The following is a 20,963-nucleotide window of genomic DNA, read 5'->3' as shown; positions in this document are numbered from 1 at the left end:
CTACTAATACATTTTCCACACGTATGTGAAGGGGGACCATCATTTTGCAATCGCATTTTCAAAAGAGTATCATTCACATCAAAAGTAATGTGCTTTATCTCATTTGGGAATGGTGATGCATGGAATGCTTATGAGAGAATTTTATGTTTCAACACTGTCGGAACCCCTTTCAGATCCCACGGGGCACGCAGGGGCTACTGGCACAACCGTGGTGGTTTAGACCCTTTATTCCTGATGTCCTGGGGCCCAGCCTATTATGGGTCCCGAGCAACTGGTCCAAGTACTTCTTCTGCACCTGATTCTCAGTGGTAGCTATGGACGAGCAGTCAAGTCTCCCTTCGGGGGGATGTAAATGCAGGTCAAGGAACACAACTCATAACTCTAAGTGTAAACAGTATGAACAATAAAGCAAAATCCAGCCAAACACTTGATTTTTAAAAGAAACCTAATATTTTATTTCTTACTCTAAACACGCAATGAAGTACAACATTGAGAAGCAACAATACAATCCTCCTTGAGGTCTGGGCTCTAGCTGTAATTAGGCAAATCCCTTTCCCACACTCTTTTATGTAAAGTGTGCTAGGTTAGTCCCCATTCTCTAGTGGCCACATTGGGGAATGCAAACTATTAGGCCGTACTCAGGAGTTCTCCCTTTGACTCTTTAGGAATTTAGCAAAAAGTGTCTATGGTGCTGCAGCACCATTAGCAGTGAAGGCCCAAATGACCCATTTCATGTCTTACCCAATCTCACAGCCTGGAAGAAGTCAGCAATGCATCCACAACTCTTGCCCATCTAGGAGAAGTCAGGTTGCTTGCGGCCCACACGGAAGTACCAGGTGGCACATGCTCTCTCTTCTGAGTGGCTCTACAGTAGGTCTCGCAGATTTCAGAGCAGCTCCCCACACACGAAGACATAAGTTAACTATTCTGTATAGGTGGGGGTGGGAGGTTCTTTTCCCGACTGGATCTAGTGAGGATGCAACGTCATCCACAGCATCTCCGCTGTCCTCCACAGTGAATCAAGGGCAGTGCCCTCGCTGTGCTGGTGCAACCAGCGAGTCATAGCCTTAGTCTCCCTTTCGGGCAGCGCTTATATCCTTTGGCAACGTTGGTACCGGCAGCCCCTCCTGACATATGGGGTTGCCAAGGAATGTGGTGATATGGGCACAGGCTTTTCCAGCCTCAGCTCCGCAGCCCAGATGGTCATAAGTCTTGGCACACCTTGAAATGGTACTTTACCGGTGACCCCCTATGGCATACGGGATCACCAAAGTACAGCAGTATGGGTGCAGCAAGACCCAAACGGCACTCCACCGATTGTTAAGTCTACAGAAGCCCTTTTCTGGCATGCAGGGGTCACCAAAAACAATCCTGCACATGGGTGATGGTGCAATCAGTGCACAGTCGAATTCCCACACCTCACACAGGTATTCCTCATGGTAGGGCTCCCCAGTGGACCTTGCTCCCTCCTATGCTCTCCTCTTTCTCACAGAGCACACTGGTCTTGACAAGAAGACAGGATCGGGTGCTCCACGCTCCAGAGCAGGTGGTCTCGGTTTCCCTGGGTGATGTTCCCTCACCTAGCAGGGAGACCAGCCTGCCTTGGCTCCCAGTCCTGGTCATAGGCAGGAGTTTTGCAGAGCTTCTTCTCCTAAAATGCCCGTCTGGCTGCTTGGCAGATGTCACATTTTTGGGAACTCAGCCTCCCCTTCTTATAGTCCTTACCCAGACACCAAATGTGATTCAGGGTCCAGGTGTTTGAAGTTTTATTTTTTAATAACAACACTCTATTAGATTTTCAATAACAATACAAAGAGAGTACACACATTGCAGGCCCTCGAAGAAACCCTTCTGGAGTTGTACAAAGAAATCCCTATACCCCATCATTTATCTCTGCCCCCCCCCCCCCCCGCTCCATCCCATAGTCCGGCCATCATTTTCTCCATAACCTGGAATGTTTCATTGGGCACCTGCATGCTATGTAGCAATGCTTTTCCAGCTTAGCACAGCAGTAAATGCCATTTCTCCAGTTTCCCAGTGGGGGGTATTTGGCCTCTCCCAGTATTTGGCAATGTGGCAATGTCTCTTTTAACCAATAGCGCTCTCATACCTACCAGGGCTTGCTCACTCTGGGGGCCACCCAAATCATCCAGGATCCCAAGTAAAGCAACTTTAGGGGAGACCTCGATCAAGAAGCCCAATACATTTGAGTGTGTTTTAAAATATAATAAGCCTTTCTTGTTGAATAATATGAACACATAAGGCTTGAGTCTGTGATCTATCTGGACTTGACCACTATTAAATTGTACTAACAACGGTGGTTCGCTTGTACAGGCTTCTCGTAGTGAGGTTTCCCGGAGATTGGCGGCTGGTCGGCGTTGGAGCCGGTCATAGGCAAGGATTTTTTGCAGCTGGACGTTGAGCGTGAGCCACCGACTGATTGACTCGGCTTGGGGGAGGTGTGAGAGACGGGGCTGAACGCGGAGGCTGAGTGCTTTGGATGCCTCTGATACCAGCCCCAGCTGCTCTATCCACGTCTTAGACGCCGGTAGCTCTGGGCGTGTAGCTCCGGCGCGTTGACCCCTGTGCCAGCATTGTCAGCAGTTCTCGAGTAGCTTGGAGCAGCTTTGGCCGTGCCGAGTGGGCTGCAGACAAGTGGATAATGAAAGAAAAAAAAACACAAAACAATTATAAGACATTCAGAAGGGCTTGATACTTTGTAGCCTACGGTCTAAGAGTCTGCACGCAGATTTCACAACCCCCGGATTCCCTGTGAAAAATCAAGAGACACGAGTTCTGGTAAGAATGTCGCCGAAGGGAAGGGGCACTGCCAGAAACAAGGGGGGAGTGGCGGCTGACACACCTGTTGGAAGTGCTACAGAGGGCAGTGCAAGTGTAGATACTGCTGACAATGCCCCTAAAACTAAGGGAAATGTAACGAAAGGAGTGATAAAAGGCAATGTTCCTACCAAATCGGTTGTAGTCAGTACTGAGAGTGCTACTTCTGATAATACCAGTACTCATAAAGGTCCGACTGCAGCACCTGTACAAGGGGCCCTCCAGCGCCAGAATCTAAATCAGAGTCTCACTCAAAATGTATCGCTGGATTTGGAGACACCTGTAAAGCAAAAGACTATCCCAGCAATTTTCGATAAAAACGTGCAGTAAAGGCTAAAGTTGCAACTGAGACAGATCTGGGATATGTGGCTGAAAATGAGGATGAAGTCGTTGGAATACCTTCTAATGTGCTACACCCAAGTTCTGATATTCTTACGGCTACTCCAGATAGCAATCATGATAGAAATGAAAATGGGCCTGAAAGAGGAGAAAATGTAATCCCAATAATAGTAACTACGATGCCGGTCACGGAGGAAGGCGACTTCCAGTCAGGATTTGACATTGTCCTGCAGTGTACGGAGAAGGGAGCAGAATCAGAGTATGCTGGCTCAGATGGTAAATTCTATTCAATGTCAGACCTAAAAACTGTATCCGATAAAGAGCAAGTCTTGGATAGTTCCAGTAATCTAGGGGAATGGGGGGATATCCCTGATGATAACGATCAGGATGATCTGGATGAATTTGGGCAATCTTTACCTCAGGACACTGAGAAAAATTGGGGAAACTGGTGTAAATTCGCAACAAGAGCGAGAATCTCCTCTAGCCCAACTTAACTTGGACGAGGACTTTGAAGAAGACTCAGTCACTCTCGGTTTGATTTATAAAACCATCATGGCACATAGAAGTGAAACAAAAGCTGAGGGGTTGCGTACACAGGGAGCCGTAAGGAAGCTTCAAAATACTGTACGGCGCTTGGTAAAGACATGTGCAGAAACAACCACTCATGTGGTTGAAGTAGAAGAAAGGGTTTCCTCGGCGGAGGACTCTCTTGTGAAACAGCAAACATCTATAGAAATTCTTGAGAAATCTAAAGTGGATATTGACTGGAAACTCACTGATTTTGAGAACCCTGAACGCCGTAATAATTTACGCGTATTGGGCATAGCGATAAAAAGAGAAGGGTCAGAACCGCGTAAATTTATCATACAGCTGTTCAAAGAAGCCTTTCCGGAACTGAGTTCATGGAACTGGGAAACCGAAATAATACGAGCACACAGATTCCCGTTCATGATGCGTCAACATGGAAATGAACAGCAGGCTGAACAGAATCCATATCCCAGGGCAATACTGATATGTTTGAATAATTATCTGTTACATGAAGCACTTTATGATTTAGCACGCCCTGGGAGAAAAAGGAGCGGTATGGGCTGTGAGTTTTTTGTCCGCCCTGATTTTTACCCTGTAACTGTAACTGAACGATGGCAATTGGGTAAATTGATAGCTCCTTTACAAGCCAAAGGAGCTCAGGTCTTTTTGCTCAACCCGTCCAAGTTAAAGGTTATTCTCAAAGGACACACTAGGTATTTCACTTCCGCTAGGGCAGCACAGGAGTTCCTAACGGGTCTTGGGAACAGTCCTAAAAAATGAAAGTATATGTTATAGTTACAATGAGCACATTGCTCTATGAGTATATTAGATTTTGTTTACTGTTGATGGAATGGGGGTAGTCACCACATGGTAATTTCTAGTTCTCTTCTTTGTCACTGTTTTCCCTTTCTTCCATGAAATATGCATAAAGTATGTGCAAAGGTTTTCTCTGAGACATAGACGGATACTCTGTCCTTCCTTTTCTTTTCTTTTTTTTTCTTCTTTTTTTTTTTTTAGCAATGATGAAATTGCATAAGCTGGAAGGAGGTGTATTGAACAATGTACTATTGATAATGTAATAGATATCTCACCGAGTGGATGAAAGTTTTAGAAATGACGTGAATTTATCGTTTAGGATTGGGAGAAAGATAGGATAACAGATAGATTGTTCTCTATATCTGTATAGGGTATGTTGGAATACCAACTAATAAGAAGAGAGGGAGGGAAAATGGTGTATAAGAGTTTGGAGGAAGGTCACTGGGAGGGGGGGCGGTCAGAGCGCCTCGACATCACTGAGGACATGGTCCTTAAGCCTCATAATGGGTGTGAGGGGTGGGGGGAAGGGGGCAAGGGGTTCTGGGGTGGAGGGGGGGGGCAAAGTTGGGGAAGGAGGGGAAAAACATAAAATAATACATGAAAATTGGTCGGAAATGAGTCACTCTGGTAGAAAGATCGCTATTTTTCAATTAATAAAGGGAGCTTGTCCAGCTAGATTTGATTTAATTAAATGGCAGGTAGGGGAATTAGGATAGGTACACTGAATGTTAGGGGGCTAAATTCAATAGATAAAAGAAGACGGGTAGCACAGGAATTAAGGGCTCTTTTTTGCGATATAATTTGTCTCCAAGAGACACATATAGTAGGGTCAAAACGTCGGTTGCTCGAAGAGCTGGGGTTCAATCTTATTGCTTGTACAAAATATCTGGGCTCATCAAGAGGGGTAGCAATTTTGGGAAAGAATCATATAGGCAAAACCGGCAGAACTATAGTTGATGATTTAGGTAGATGGGCAATCACTGAATGTGTTGTAGGCCTGGTTAATTTTACTGTCTGTGTAGTCTATGGAGCAAATCTTGATGAAGCATCAACCTTGGAGTATTTAAATGTCGAGCTAGCTACTTGGCCTACACCGTTGATTTTGTGTGGTGACTTAAATATAAACTTAGCCCCGAACATTCTCTGCAATAAAGAGCAAAGTACAGCGGGCGGAAGCCACGTGTGTTTAGGGCATTACAGGCATTAATCATGGCACATGTGCTGGTAGATGCATGGGCTTTTTTAAGGGGAACAGCTCCTGGGTATACATTTTTTTCCTTCCCCCATCGCAAGCTAGTACGTCTGGATTACTTTTTCCTTCCTCAGGTACTGCTTAAATTTGCTGTTATTCAAATGTATCCTCGAATCACGTCTGATCATGGACCAGTGGTTTTATCTATAATGGACTTAGTAACTGCTAAAAGACCGAGGCCATACTCTTTTGATCGTAAGTTATTACTAGAACAACAATTCACTGATTATATGAAACAGTGGATTGAAACATTTTTCTTTATTAATCGAGGAACAAGCAGTGTGGGCAATGTTTGGGACTGTTTCAAAGCAGCATTCAGGGGTGAGGCCCTGAGCTTTGGATTATATAATCAAAAGCAGCAGGCGATAAAACTTCAAGAACTTCATCAAGAATTAGCAAAGGCTGAGGAATCATTAACGCAGAGTATACGGTTAGGGGCGGATATAAATGATCAGATGACGGCAGTAGCTAGGCTTAAAGCGAAGATAAATCTTAAATGGTCGCAGGAAAGTGCAAAACATTTCTTTATTAAACAACAAATACAGTATGAGTATGGGGAAGCAAGTGGCAGATGTTTAGCTCAGAAATTAAGGTCAAGTGAAGCATCACAACGGATAGATAATTTGCTAGATCTAAGAGGAAATTTAGTAGACAACGAAACTGGAATATTAGAGATCTTTAGACAATTTTACGAATCATTGTACAAAGGAGATGAATATGACATAAATAGTGCTACTTTACTTATCGGGCGATATTGCACGGTAGATTTACTTGAGGATGAAAGAGAAAGCCTAGAGGCAACTATTACGGCAGAGGAACTTGAAATGGCAGTTAATGGATTAGCCAGGGGAAAGGCGGCAGGGCCCGATAAGCTCCCTGTGGAAATTTATAAGACCTTTTTCTCTGTTTTAAAAACAGATCTTCTAGAGACGATGAGAAATGCGCAGAAAGGGGAGCTGGAGCAAAGCATGCATTGTGGTTTTTCACAAAAAAGGAAAACCTGCGAACCTTGCTGGGTCTTACCGTCCTATTTCGCTTTTAAATGCGGATGGAAAAATTTACTTGAAGATTCTTGCGAATAGGTTGTCTAGGGTAATTACCAATCTAGTTTCCACTATACAGCATGGGTTTATTCCGCACCGTGGAACGGCGGATCATGTTCGTCGGGTGATTACTTTATTTGATTTTGTTAATGTTACCCAGGAGCCATTATGCTTAATTCTATTGGATGCCGAAAAGGCTTTTGACCGGGTCTCATGGTGCTTTATATGGGACGTAATGAAGCGAAGGTGGTTTGGCCCTGAATTCATAAAATCCGTGCAGACATTGTATTTGCAACCTACGGCCCGTATTAGTACCATGGGACTCGTGTCGGACTTAGTACAAATACAGAGGGGTACCAGACAGGGCTGCCCTTGTTCTCCTCTTTTATTTTCGTTGTACATTGAGCCTTTTTTAAGAATGCTGGAGACTTGCTCTAGGATACCACCTGTGGTGATGCAAAACTATCAATTCAAGGTCCTAGCATATGCTGACGACGTGGCAGTTGTCACGACATCCCCCACACCTGCAATGAGGGAGATTGAATCTATTGCCGCCAACTTCGGGGCAGTCGCTGGCTATAAATTAAATGCTACTAAAACCCAGCTACTATGTGCCAATCTGCCTAAGTTCTCTGATCCACGGGTGTGTGAAGAAGTCACTTATCTGGGGATTAAATTAAGGGTCTCTTCAACGGCCCTGGTCAAGTCTAACTGGGAGGACTTAACAATAGGGGTGAGGAAACAGTTGGATCAGGCGGAATGTCTCCATCTCTCTTTAGTAGGACGCTGTAGCCTATTAAAAATGATGATTTTGCCACAAGTATTGTATTTTTTCAGGTGTGTTCCTTTAGAAGTCCCTACTACTAGCTTAGCACAACTCCAGGCTCTCTGTATGCGTTTTATGTGGGCCGGTGGTAAGGCATGCCGAGCTAGGCGTTTTATGATCTTACCTAGAAATTTAGGAGGTTGGTCAGTACCAGATTTTACTCTTTATTACTATGCCTGTATGCTTCAAGGGATGAATGTTCTGGTAACCAGTGTTGGTCCTCTGAATATCGCAGAGTGCCTGTCAATTTACCAGATGCTACTAGGTGTGAAGGCTAAAAATTGTCTGTTATTACATCAGGAATGGAGCTACTACAAACGCACACGTTTTAAGGTACTATTAGCAGCATATAAAATCTGGCGGACATTAAGGAAAATGTTTGCAATAGGGAAAATTTCTTGGTATACACCATTGACTTCTCCATTATTTTTGCCAATTGACTTATGGGATAGGGTGGTCTATGTATGGTGGCAAAAAGGATTAAGGTTAGCGGGGGACTTTTTTAGGGAGGGATCTTTGAAATCTTTTGAGCAACTTCGTATACAATATCAGCTACCCAGGGAGAATTTTGCAAAATATTTGCAAATTAGGAATTTTCTATCCCAAAAAGCCAGTAATCTACAAGCTAACCCTCTGATAGAGGATAATACTAAATCTGCAAAAATAGGAGTGCTATATGGCCATTTGCTGAATACTAAGGGGAATGATTTACAGCAACAAAATGTTAAATGGGGGAATAAACTTGGGAGGCAGGATATATGGATGGAAATCTCACTGGAGATGGCAACAAATGTATTCCTTTCGGCAAAACTATCTGCACAGCATTACAAATCCATTTTTAATTTATATTATACTCCTGACAAGGTTTCGAAATGGCAGGGTGATACTATTGGGAAATGCTATAGGTGTGGATACATATCTGCAGACGATCTCCATATTTTTTTTGAGTGCCCTCGACTATCTTTTTTACTTTCACAGATAGAGAATTATCTAACAGCCACTTTAGGGTTTCCCGTTAAACTAAGTGCTACGCAGATAATGCTAGGTGTAGAAATGGGGCCGGTAATATCAGATCTATTACATCCACATGCAAAACTAATATTCTTAGTTACAGCGGTATACCGACTTTTATTAGCATCTTGTGGTTACAGCAGGAACCCCCCTCTTTTGAACTATGGAGAGCGCGTTTTTTTGCAGTTCATAATATGGAGCATAGTCTGTACGCCCTTAAAGGGCATAGGAAAAAGAAGCTTGGTCAACAGATTTTGGGCAAGATTACTAATCATCTAGAGTCCACTGTTTGATGGTTTATTTCCGGAAACTCCCCCTTTTTCTTATTTTTTTTATTAGCCCGATATGTATCTGCCTTATTGCATAGTCAATTGTATTTTTTCTTTTTTTTTTTTTCATTACGTATCTAATATGAGTTACATATAATTTCTAAAATTTATTCATTTACCTTTTTTCGATATATCATGTATCTGGCTCCAGGATTATTGATTTATTGATTTATTGATGAATTGATGTAATGAATGTCAATAGTAACTATGTACTCTGCAAATTATGACTCTTTGACGACTAACTCATGTATTTTGCAAAAAAAAAAAAATAAATAAATAAATAAATTGTACTAACAAACACAGTGCCCAGATAGACCGTTTAATTAACCATACAAGACTTCAGTGCTTTGTTCTAAAGCCCGTGTGTTTTTTATTTTACTTCTTTTTGTACTTTCTTCAAACAAGATTAGACCATTATTCTCAGTCATGTCATCTTGTCGGGCCACACATATTTTTCAAAGAAATATTAAAAATTCTAAATAATAACCAGTAATGTAACACCACAAAATGCAAAACATAATTCACAAGCACATTACATAGAACATTACATAAACAGCACAAGTGGAAGTAACCGGTCCGTGATTTTGAAATACACCGGGTGGACCCTCAAAGATAATTGTAAAGGCTCCTGCCTTTTGTCCTGCCTGTGTGTAATGCTCAGGGAATACTTATTTCAAAGAGCGTTGTCTATAGGGGAACAAAAAGATGTATGCATTCCCTTGTGGCACACCCAGCTATTTATCCTGTGAGCAGAAGCCAACACGTTTCAAACACTGCCCTACTTGGGGGGTTCTCCTCAGGACTCCGACTTGGTGGCCTTAGTAAACTAAAAATTAAAACCAAAGAATGTGTCTTTTAGTATTGTTTCACTAAACCCCACCCATACTTAACCACCTTGTGTGTATTAAAAATAGAACCTACTTTGTTTCAGCCACTGATGGGCTGTTCCCTTGTGACACCGTTTCACTCCAATTATCACTGCTGTGTTAAAATGAGAGATAATTATACTCTGAAAAGAGCACCTTTAGCCAGTTTGCATGGATACTTTAAAGGGGCATATGACCTGTACCTTATTGCTACTTTTTAAGTTAATAACAAAATTCTTTGAAGCACTCGGACTTCTGTAGGATCTGTCCTCGTTGCTGAAAACCAAGAGATTGTACTTGTGTTAAAGACTTCCAGAGTGCTGTCTTTATAGCAATCCAAACGCTCTCTAAGTTGTTTGTTTGTATGCTGAAGGTCAAATGAATGGGACCCAGGTTCAGTATTAATCGAGGTGGTATGTTTATCTGTTCCCTTTCAGTTGCACATGAAAGCATATCAGTGCGTGTTTGTCTGAGCGCATTTTTTTCAGTTTGAAGGTTAGAATGAAAACGTACTTCTGCCTGTCTCAGCACATGATTGCTGCATGCAATTTCATGGACCCCACGTAGTTTCCAATCACTAGCCTTTCAGAATCTTAGCGAAGTAATGACGGAGCCACCCGGCCCATTCATACACGCACGCACGCACACACACACACACCCCGAGGGCGGGCTCGCCCGAGGGTATAAATAAATGGGCACAAGACCGCATGGTGCCTTTGGCCTAGAGTCAGTTAGCATTCTGTGTGTGTTGTTTAAATAAAGAGCAAGGCCCGAATCAGAGGCATAGGCCATCACTGTCCCTTGCGACTTGCGTCACCACACTGGCGACGACGGGTGGGATAGAGGCGGCCCTTAATCGCCCTGCGGCGGCGTCACGTATGCCTATGATCAAGGAGGAGAGAGTCGACGTGATCCGCAGAAGACCTCAACAATTCAGAGGCAACTGCGGCATGGACCATCCTGCTGGAGGGAGATGCTCAGCGAAGGGAAAAACCTGCTTGCAGTGTGGAAAATTAAACCACTTCGCGAAGGTGTGCCGAAGCAGTGGGGGACGGCGCAACACTCCTGGCACACAAGGGCCAACGCAGGGTATACGCCAGCTGACACTAGAGGACCCAGGACCCTGCAGTGACCCAGCTCGGTCAGCCTTCAATCTCAAAGAGGACGATGACGATGTGTTCTTTGTTTCATTTGTCGGCAGGGATGGCTCCCGAAGACGACCACCACCCATGTGTGACATCACCGTGGCAGGCTCTCTGGTACATGCCCTGATAGACACCGGGGCCTCCGTAAATGTCATGGACAGTGTTCAATACAATAAGCTATCACCTCGCCCTCACCTTCAGCCACCCAGAGCTAAGATATATGCTTAGAACAGTGATGAACGCTCCCGCTACGAGGAGTCATGGAAGTGGACATTGCCAGCAACGGCCAAGCCATCAAGACAAGATTCCACATAACCGAAGGACAGAGAGGGACTCTCCTCAGCTGTCATATAGCGGAAGATCTACAACGTGTGTTCTTTGCAAACCAAGTACATGAATTACACGCGGAGGAGATGCTAAAGGATTTTCCCATGCTTTTTCAAGGACTAGGCCGTCTAAAAGAAAAGATGTTCAAGTTGCATATAGACCACACAGTCAGACCCACAGCATTGAGACATAGGAGAGTGCCGTTCCACCTGCGGCCGCAGGTGGAGGAAGAATTGCAAAAGCTGGAAGCACTGGGGGTTATCGAGAAAGTGTCAGATCCAACACCATGGGTTTCGCCCCTCGTGGTCGCCCCGAAACCGAAGCAGACCGGAGCCATACAGCTGTGTGTTGACATGCGCCTACCAAACAAGCCCGTGAAGCGAGAACGTCACCTCACGGCTATGATGGATGATATAGTCGTAGACTTGAACGGAGCTCGGTGGTTCGCCAAATTAGATCTCAACGCCGGGTACCACCAGCTGAAGCTCCACCCCGAGAGTCGCAATATCACCACGTTTTCTACACATGTCGGCCGTTACAAGAGGCTCAGTTTCGGGGTATCTTCCGTGGCAGAAGTTTTCCAAAACGCTATAAGAGAGACACTCTCCGGGCTGTCGGGCGTGATCAATTTAAGCAATGACATTTTGAACTTCTCTAAGACCCTCGAGGAACACCACGTCCACCTCAGGGCCACTCTGCAGCGCCTGGCTGATCATGGGCTCACTCTACCCACGCTAAGTGCTCCTTTTACCAGGAATACGTGGATTTCTTTGGATACATATTTTCAAGGGAAGGTCTACGTGTAGACCAGAAGAAAGCAGAAGCTATTTGCTCAGCACCCAGGCCAACAACAGCGACGTAAGTCAGAAGCATCCTGGGGATGGCCACTTACGAGGGCCGGTTCATCCCCAACCTCGCGTCCCTCTCGGAGCCCCTGCGGGCCCTCACCGAAGCCGGACAAGAGAGGGCATGGTCGGCGAAAGAGGAAGCGGTCAAAAGTGCCCTCATTGATTACAAGGTCATGGCACAATTTCGCCCGAACAGACGCACGGAGGTCGTCGTCGACGCAAGCCCCGTCGGAGCTGTTCTCATGCAGGAGACGGAGTCAGTAGAGTGGGTACCCACGGCATACGCCAGCAGGGCGCTGACTGCCACTGAAATGCGCTATGCCCAGATCGAACGCGAAGTGCTAGCAATAAAGTGGGCCTGTCAGCATTTCCACTTATACCTGTATGGCCACGAGTTCCGAGTAATCACGGACCATAAGCCACTCGTACCGCTCTTTGCCGGGACTGCGAGGCTCGCCCCTCCTCAGATCGAAAGGTGGGTGGTACAGCTTCAAACGTATCGTTTTGATGTTCACTTCAGACCTGGGGCAGACAATCCTGCTGACTTCTTGTCGCGCCACCCGCATGCAGCCTCAGTTGCTCCCATACAGGTCGAGGCCGAGGAGGTCGAGGAATTCGTGCAGATGATCTCACAAGAAGCCTGCCGCCTCACCCTCACGTTGAAAGACATAAGCAAGGCAACGGAGGGAGACAAGTGCCTTACGATGGTGAAGAACACGCTGGTCAATCGGAGCTTGAAACACTTTCTTGATGGTGTCAGTTCACTAACAGCAGCGGAACAAGTGTTCAGGCAACAAGTCTGATGAGCTCAGAGTGAGCTCAGTGAAGTCCCCCATGGGATTAAACTAAGGGGCACACATCGCTGGTGATCCCGACGAGCCTGCAAAGAGAGGTCATTCGACTGGCACACCAAGGCCATCAGGGGGCGTCAAAAACCAAAGCCAGGCTGAGACACAAGGTATGGTTCCCCGGGATGGATGCCATGGTGGAGGAAGAAGTGCGCAACTGTCACTCGTGTGCCATCACAGGCAGTGATCCAGTGCCACACCCAGTAATCACGGAAGATCCCTGCCAGGAGCCATGGTCTAAACTAAGTATCAAAGTTAATCAAGTGAAAAAATGGACACTTGTAACATTTCTAGACCATTGGTTGGAAAAACTATGGTAACCTCAAAAGACCCAATGTGAATAGGTTTAGCGGTATATATCGTTCCTCCGCCCCTACATTGTGGTTCGTTGGCAGTTATCATTGGATACCATAGAGAGTGTGGGTGCCTGCCTCATCCAGAGGCTCCTCTGGTCTAGGTTGCAGTGTCCAGAGATGAAAAAATTAGTGCAAAGAAAAATCAAAGAGACTGTTAAAAATAAGATCAACACCTAAGAAGATTTTAATGAAATGGTGGAGATCTTATAATAAAACCAGTGGGTACTTGTCCTAGATCGAATTATGGGATCTAGAAGTGCAAATTTACAAGGATGTCGACATGTTTCGGCCCCCTTTGGCTCAAGGGAGTCTACGGGGCTTTCGTCAGGACAAAAAAGGACATACAAACATAGATATTCTACTCACACTTATTATGTGGAGTTCAATGGAAGTAGTGAGGGTCAATTTTTGAGCCACTCAAGTCTTAATAGCCTGCAAAAGACAATACATACAGACATGTTGTGCAAAGTTGTTAAACATTCTTACAGTATTGCTTGAATGGAGGTAGGCACTGTAGTAAGCATTAGTCTCAACTACTACATCAAAGCATCTTTAGCCAAACAAATTGAACTTTAATTCTAAACAATAGGAGCATCCCCTGGTGGGGTAGAGGAGAGAGGGAGAGGCAAAGGCGACTAAGAACGCTGTGAGAATGTGTTGTACAGCGTCATGTATACACAGTGTATTATACGTAAATCATGCAAAAGGACCCCGGGAGGGGGGGGGGCGATCATACGTGCTTAGTCTAGGTGAGTAAACTCCGTCACAACTACAAACACGAGAAAGGTTAATTTAAAGGAAGTGTTTGCGCTGCTGGAGAAGAACGCCGGGTGACTGACCCTAATGCGGTAAACAGATGAGGCGCGACCACAAAGACGCTCTCGTATAGCACTTACCCCCTAATGCGGAGTATGAAGCTTTCATCGGGGAGGCTCAGAGCTGTAGGGAACAGGTATAAAGAGGTCAGAATCACCTTACCTCATCGGAAAAGAAATTTCCGAGAGAGACACATTCCGCCATTACCCGCGTGTCTGGGATCCTGCGCCGCTTGTGCTGACTCTGCCCCCGGACGTCAAGCTAGCGTCCGGGGGGGTGTTTATAACGACGTTTTTTTTAAAAAAATTAACTTTATAGAGATGTCACAAGGAAACCTAAATGTTAGGATCAGTGATTGTGTAAACAAACGTGACCGTTTCATAAAGAAGAGTATTAAGTTAGTATAGGTTGAAGCAACACAGTAGGTGATATGGTCTGTATTGCAAAGGGGATGATTTATAGAATGCAAAACCAAAAAGGGGTAAGAACAAATACAGCAACCCCATTGTGAACAGTCATAATTTCATCACTGGAGAAATTTGTGTGGGTGTGATGTTAAGACTATATAGGGGTGCGAGGAATATCAAGTTAGATTGAAATGGAGTAACCTCAAGTATTTGAATATGTTCAATGGACCGCAAACTGGTGCCAGGGGACGTTGTCATTCATACCAGTGATGTTAGTCTTCAAACGGTCCACCCACCGTTGTTCTTTTTCGTGCAGAATTCTTTCTGCGTTGGGGGTTTTTTCCGTCAACATCTCAATGACAGTCCATCTGATGTCATCACAGGAGTGTCCTTTCTCTAAAAAATGGGCACACAGTTTTGTAGTGGTTTTCTTCAAGCGAATATTACTACGATGTTCCCCTATTCTGATCTTGATTTTGCGACACGTCATACCTATGTACAGTTTCTTACATGGACAGTTGACCATGTAGATAACACAGGAAGAGTTACAGTTCGTGTGTTGCTTCTGGGTCCAATTTAGAGTCTCTGATAATTGTAGCTGTTTTGAATGGGTGGTGAATTGGCAGGCTGTACAGTTTCCGCAGGGATAATGACCACTGACCGGAGACATGGAGATGTTTCTGATAGTTTCTTGACTGTGTGTCTTTCGTGGCCGGGTGTGGACCAATGTGTCTCGTAAGTTTTTTGTTCTTCTATTGGCAAAACGTGGTTTAGGCCAGTTAAATTTCCCAGTATTGAGGATTTTCCAATTCTTGTTTACCAATTTGTGGACCTCATAGGTGGACGGGCAGAACGTAGTTACACATGTCGTAAGATCCGGAATGGGGTCTTTTGGGTAAGTTTGTAGGAGACATTCCCTAGGTTGATGGTTAGCACGTTTCATGCATTTCTGGATGGTACTCTGCGTATAGTCTCTTTGTTTCAATTTGGTACACAGATCCTTCGCTTGGGCTTTATAGTCATCAGTCTTAGTACAGTTTCTTTTCAAACGTAAAAATTGACTATAAGGTAAATTGTCCCTCAATGGTTTAGGATGGTGACTCTTATAGGATAATAAACTGTTTTTAGCAGTTGGTTTGGTGAATGTTTTGGTTTTTAGTTGATGGTCTTCTGCAAAAATTGTAAGATCGAGGAAGTCGATGGACATGTTGTTGGCCATGTGTGTAAATTTAAGCCAAGGGTCTCTTTCATTTAACTACCTCAGAAAAAGATCCAGGTCAAGTTTGATGTCCCAAATGAGGAGGATGTCGTCAATGTATCTCTTCCAGTATAAGATACTGGAAGAGTACGGGTTTGCCTCATTGAGCACAAATTGTTGTTCGAAATGGCTGACGTACAGTCCTGCCACCGAAGGGGCAAAGGCACTGCCCATCGAGGTTCCGTGTTTTTGTAAATACAGCGTTCCGTTGTATTCGAAAAAAAATTCTTTAAGTGCAAGTTGACAACACTGTAAAATAAAATGTCTCGGAGTGTGATATTCCCAGTCTTCACTGTAGAGAACATCTTCCAGCATTTGAAGGGTGTCGTCTTGAGGCAGGCTGGTGTACAGTGACTCCACGTCAAGACCTACCAGGAGCATCGTGTTCTGATCAAAAGGTATATCCTTAATTTGTACTAACAGGTCACGTGTATCTTTAAGATAGGTAGGTGTCTTCTGCACTATTGGTTTTAAAAACTCATCAGCGAATTTCGACAGGGGTTCGAGCAATGATCCTATGCCTGCCACAATGGGGCGTCCTTGTGGAGGTGATCTATTTTTGTGGGTTTAGGGTAAGGAATAGAAGAAGGGGATTTTAGGTTCCTTAGTACACAGATAGTCAGCTTCCTTCCCTGTTATCCACCTGTTGGTTTCAGCTTCATGGATCATTATATTGATTATGTTCTGGAGTCTTTCTGTGGGATCCTCATCGATTTTCTTGTAATACTTGGTGTCTGATAGGAGGGAGAGGCATTGTAAGTCGTAACCCTCTTTGCTGAGGATCACGATCCCTCCCCCCTTGTCTGCTGGTTTGAAGACAATATCTGTATTGGATTCTAGAGTTTTTAAAGCCTGTCGTTCTCTGTTACTCAAGTTTTGAAAGTGTTGTTTCTTTTTGGTTGTCAGTTCATCTATGCCTTTTAGTAATGCCTGTTCAAAGGTGTGAATTTCTGGTGGTATACTGCCTACTGGAGGGTTGAAGGTAGATCTCTTTCTGAGGTTGGTGTCTCCTTCAGTTGGTAGAGAAGGTTTGTCAGCAAAAAACGCTTTAAGTTTCAAGGTGCGACAAAATTCGGCTAATTCACATTTTAGCTCGAAATTATCTATTGGTGGAGTGGGGACAAATCCAAGCCCTTTTTCCAGGACATTCTTTTGGTCTTCTGTTAAATCAATATTGGCAATGTTGACTATTAACGAGTGTTTGTTTTGCTCGTGCTCGGTTGGGCAGACGACATGCTTCTCGTTTGGACGTTCCTCTGCTGATCTTGCCAGACTATGGTTTTCTTTCTTCCTCTGAATTGGTTTTGGCCCCTGCCTAAAAAAGGCGGCTGTTGTTGTTGTTGTTGTCCCTGTTGTCCTGGGTGTTGTTCATTTCCCAGTTGAGGCATCTGTTGCATTCCATAATTGTATGGTGTCATCCATCCCCCGTATGGTGGCATGTAGGCTTGAAAATGAGGCATGTTCATGTTTGGGTAGAAGGGTCTTTGCCATCGGTTTCCCCTCCTGAATCTTTGAGGTCGATTATTGAACCCACCTCTTCTTGGCGTGTGGTCCTCAGAGCTGCTTACCGAGTTGTTTGAAGAGGCTCTACCTAGGGATTCATTGTCCGAGCTTTGATCGTTGGAGTTGAAGTCCTCTTTAGTATAGGGATGCATTTTTTCTTGACTGAACTTCTTCAAGTCCTTGCTCAGTTTCAATAGTTTGCTCTGCATAATGAATTCCTGTGTCTCTTCCATTTCTTTTGTAAGTTCATCTAATTTCTTTTTGTAAGTTAATGGATTTATTCCTTTTTTCAATTCATTTTCAAGAGTTTGAATTTCTGCTAGCAATGCTTCAGAGAGTCTTTTTGCCGTCTTAATGATCAGCAACAGGTAGTCAAGGGTACATTTCCAGGAGATGGAAGACCAATCCTTTCGAAAGGCCAAATCATGTAAAAAGATGCGGGGAGCATTACTGACCCAAAGACCTCTTGGAGCTGTTTTTTGTCGGAGGTATTCGGTCATAATAATGCCATGAACCGCAGTCCGTATTTGTTTTCTCTTTTTTTCGGAGAGTGTGTCCCAGTTATCTGTTTGTTCCAGTGCTTCAGTCAGGTCTTCATTCTGAAGAAGCGACTGACCTGCTAAAATTTCTTCTATGTCGCTCTCACCAAAGCTCAGTCCAACATTACCCTCCATGGTTAAACTCCAAAGTAAAGAAGAAACAATGTGGTATTCACTGTTTTGAGAGAAAGTTCCCGCAGCTGTCCGCTGCTTAATACAAAGATAATCAGAGGAGGGACGAGGAATACGTGTCCATTTATTTCCCCAAGTAATATCAAAGTTAATCAAGTGAAAAAATGGACACTTGTAACATTTCTAGACCATTGGTTGCAAAAACTATGGTAACCTCAAAAGACCCAATGTGAATAGGTTTAGCGGTATATATCGTTCCTCCCCCCCTACATTGTGGTTCGTTGGCAGTTATCATTGGATACCATAGAGAGTGTGGGTGCCTGCCTCATCCAGAGGCTCCTCTGGTCTAGGTTGCAGTGTCCAGAGATGAAAAAATTAGTGCAAAGAAAAATCAAAGAGACTGTTAAAAATAAGATCAACACCTAAGAAGATTTTAATGAAATGGTGGAGATCTTATAATAAAACCAGTGGGTACTTGTCCTAGATCGAATTATGGGATCTAGAAGTGCAAATTTACAAGGATGTCGACATGTTTCAGCCCCCTTTGGCTCAAGGGAGTCTACGGGGCTTTCGTCAGGACAAAAAAGGACATACAAACATAGATATTCTACTCACACTTATTATGTGGAGTTCAATGGAAGTAGTGAGGGTCAATTTTTGAGCCACTCAAGTCTTAATAGCCTGCAAAAGACAATACATACAGACATGTTGTGCAAAGTTGTTAAACATTCTTACAGTATTGCTTGAATGGAGGTAGGCACAGTAGTAAGCATTAGTCTCAACTACTACATCAAAGCATCTTTAGCCAAACAAATTGAACTTTAATTCTAAACAATAGGAGCATCCCCTGGTGGGGTAGAGGAGAGAGGGAGAGGCAAAGGCGACTAAGAACGCTGTGAGAATGTGTTGTACAGCGTCATGTATACGCAGTGTTTTATACGTAAATCATGCAAAAGGACCCGGGGGGGGGGCGATCATACGTGCTTAGTCTAGGTGAGTAAACTCCGTCACAACTACAAACACGAGAAAGGTTAATTTAAAGGAAGTGTTTGCGCTGCTGGAGAAGAACGCCGGGTGACTGACCCTAATGCGGTAAACAGATGAGGCGCGACCACAAAGATGCTCTCGTATAGCACTTACCCCCTAATGCGGAGTATGAAGCTTTCATCGGGGAGGCTCAGAGCTGTAGGGAACAGGTATAAAGAGGTCAGAATCACCTTACCTCATCGGAAAAGAAATTTCCGAGAGAGACACATTCCGCCATTACCCGCGTGTCTGGGATCCTGCGCCGCTTGTGCTGACTCTGCCCCCGGACGTCAAGCTAGCGTCCGGGGGAGTGTTTATAACTGCGTTTTTTAAAAAAAAATTAACTTTATAGAGATGTCACATGGAAACCTAAATGTTAGGATCAGTGATTGTGTAAACAAACGTGACCGTTTCATAAAGAAGAGTATTAAGTTAGTATAGGTTGAAGCAACACAGTAGGTGATATGGTCTGTATTGCAAAGGGGATGATTTATAGAATGCAAAACCAAATAGGGGTAAGAACAAATACAGCAACCCCATTGTGAACAGTCATAATTTCATCACTGGAGAAATTTGTGTGGGTGTGATGTTAAGACTATATAGGGGTGCGAGGAATGTCAAGTTAGATTGAAATGGAGTAACCTCAAGTCCACCTATGAGGTCCACAAATTGGTAAACAAGAATTGGAAAATCCTCAATACTGGGAAATTTAACTGGCCTAAACCACGTTTTGCCAATAGAAGAACAAAAAACTTACGAGACACATTGGTCCACACCCGGCCACGAAAGACACACAGTCAAGAAACTATCAGAAACATCTCCATGTCTCCGGTCAGTGGTCATTATCCCTGCGGAAACTGTACAGCCTGCCAATTCACCACCCATTCAAAACAGCTACAATTATCAGAGACTCTAAATTGGACCCAGAAGCAACACACGAACTGTAACTCTTCCTGTGTTATCTACATGGTCAACTGTCCATGTAAGAAACTGTACATAGGTATGACGTGTCGCAAAATCAAGATCAGAATAGGGGAACATCGTAGTAATATTCGCTTGAAGAAAACCACTACAAAACTGTGTGCCCATTTTTTAGAGAAAGGACACTCCTGTGATGACATCAGATGGACTGTCATTGAGATGTTGACGGAAAAAACCCCCAACGCAGAAAGAATTCTGCACGAAAAAGAACAACGGTGGGTGGACCGTTTGAAGACTAACATCACTGGTATGAATGACAACGTCCCCTGGCACCAGTTTGCGGTCCATTGAACATATTCAAATACTTGAGGTTACTCCATTTCAATCTAACTTGATATTCCTCGCACCCCTATATAGTCTTAACATCACACCCACACAAATTTCTCCAGTGATGAAATTATGACTGTTCACAATGGGGTTGCTGTATTTGTTCTTACCCCTTTTTGGTTTTGCATTCTATAAATCATCCCCTTTGCAATACAGACCATATCACCTACTGTGTTGCTTCAACCTATACTAACTTAATACTCTTCTTTATGAAACGGTCACGTTTGTTTACACAATCACTGATCCTAACATTTAGGTTTCCTTGTGACATCTCTATAAAGTTAATTTTTTCAAAAAAAACGTCGTTATAAACACCCCCCCGGACGCTAGCTTGACGTCCGGGGGCAGAGTCAGCACAAGCGGCGCAGGATCCCAGACACGCGGGTAATGGCGGAATGTGTCTCTCTCGGAAATTTCTTTTCCGATGAGGTAAGGTGATTCTGACCTCTTTATACCTGTTCCCTACAGCTCTGAGCCTCCCCGATGAAAGCTTCATACTCCGCATTAGGGGGTAAGTGCTATACGAGAGCGTCTTTGTGGTCGCGCCTCATCTGTTTACCGCATTAGGGTCAGTCACCCGGCGTTCTTCTCCAGCAGCGCAA

The 20,963-nt window shown here is 44.2% G+C and overlaps 1 protein-coding gene across 1 annotated transcript in view; it reads right to left on the bottom strand.

Moving 5' to 3' along the window:
* The window catches only part of LOC147701759 (uncharacterized), a 546,044-nt gene that overhangs the window by 362,731 nt on the left and 162,350 nt on the right, over positions 1 to 20,963 (bottom strand). The gene's annotated exons all lie outside the window — the stretch shown is intronic.

Source organism: Lissotriton vulgaris, chromosome 7 (genome assembly GCF_964263255.1).
Source record: "Lissotriton vulgaris chromosome 7, aLisVul1.2, whole genome shotgun sequence".
NCBI lineage: Eukaryota > Metazoa > Chordata > Amphibia > Caudata > Salamandridae > Lissotriton > Lissotriton vulgaris.
This window is presented reverse-complemented; position numbering and strand designations above follow the sequence as displayed.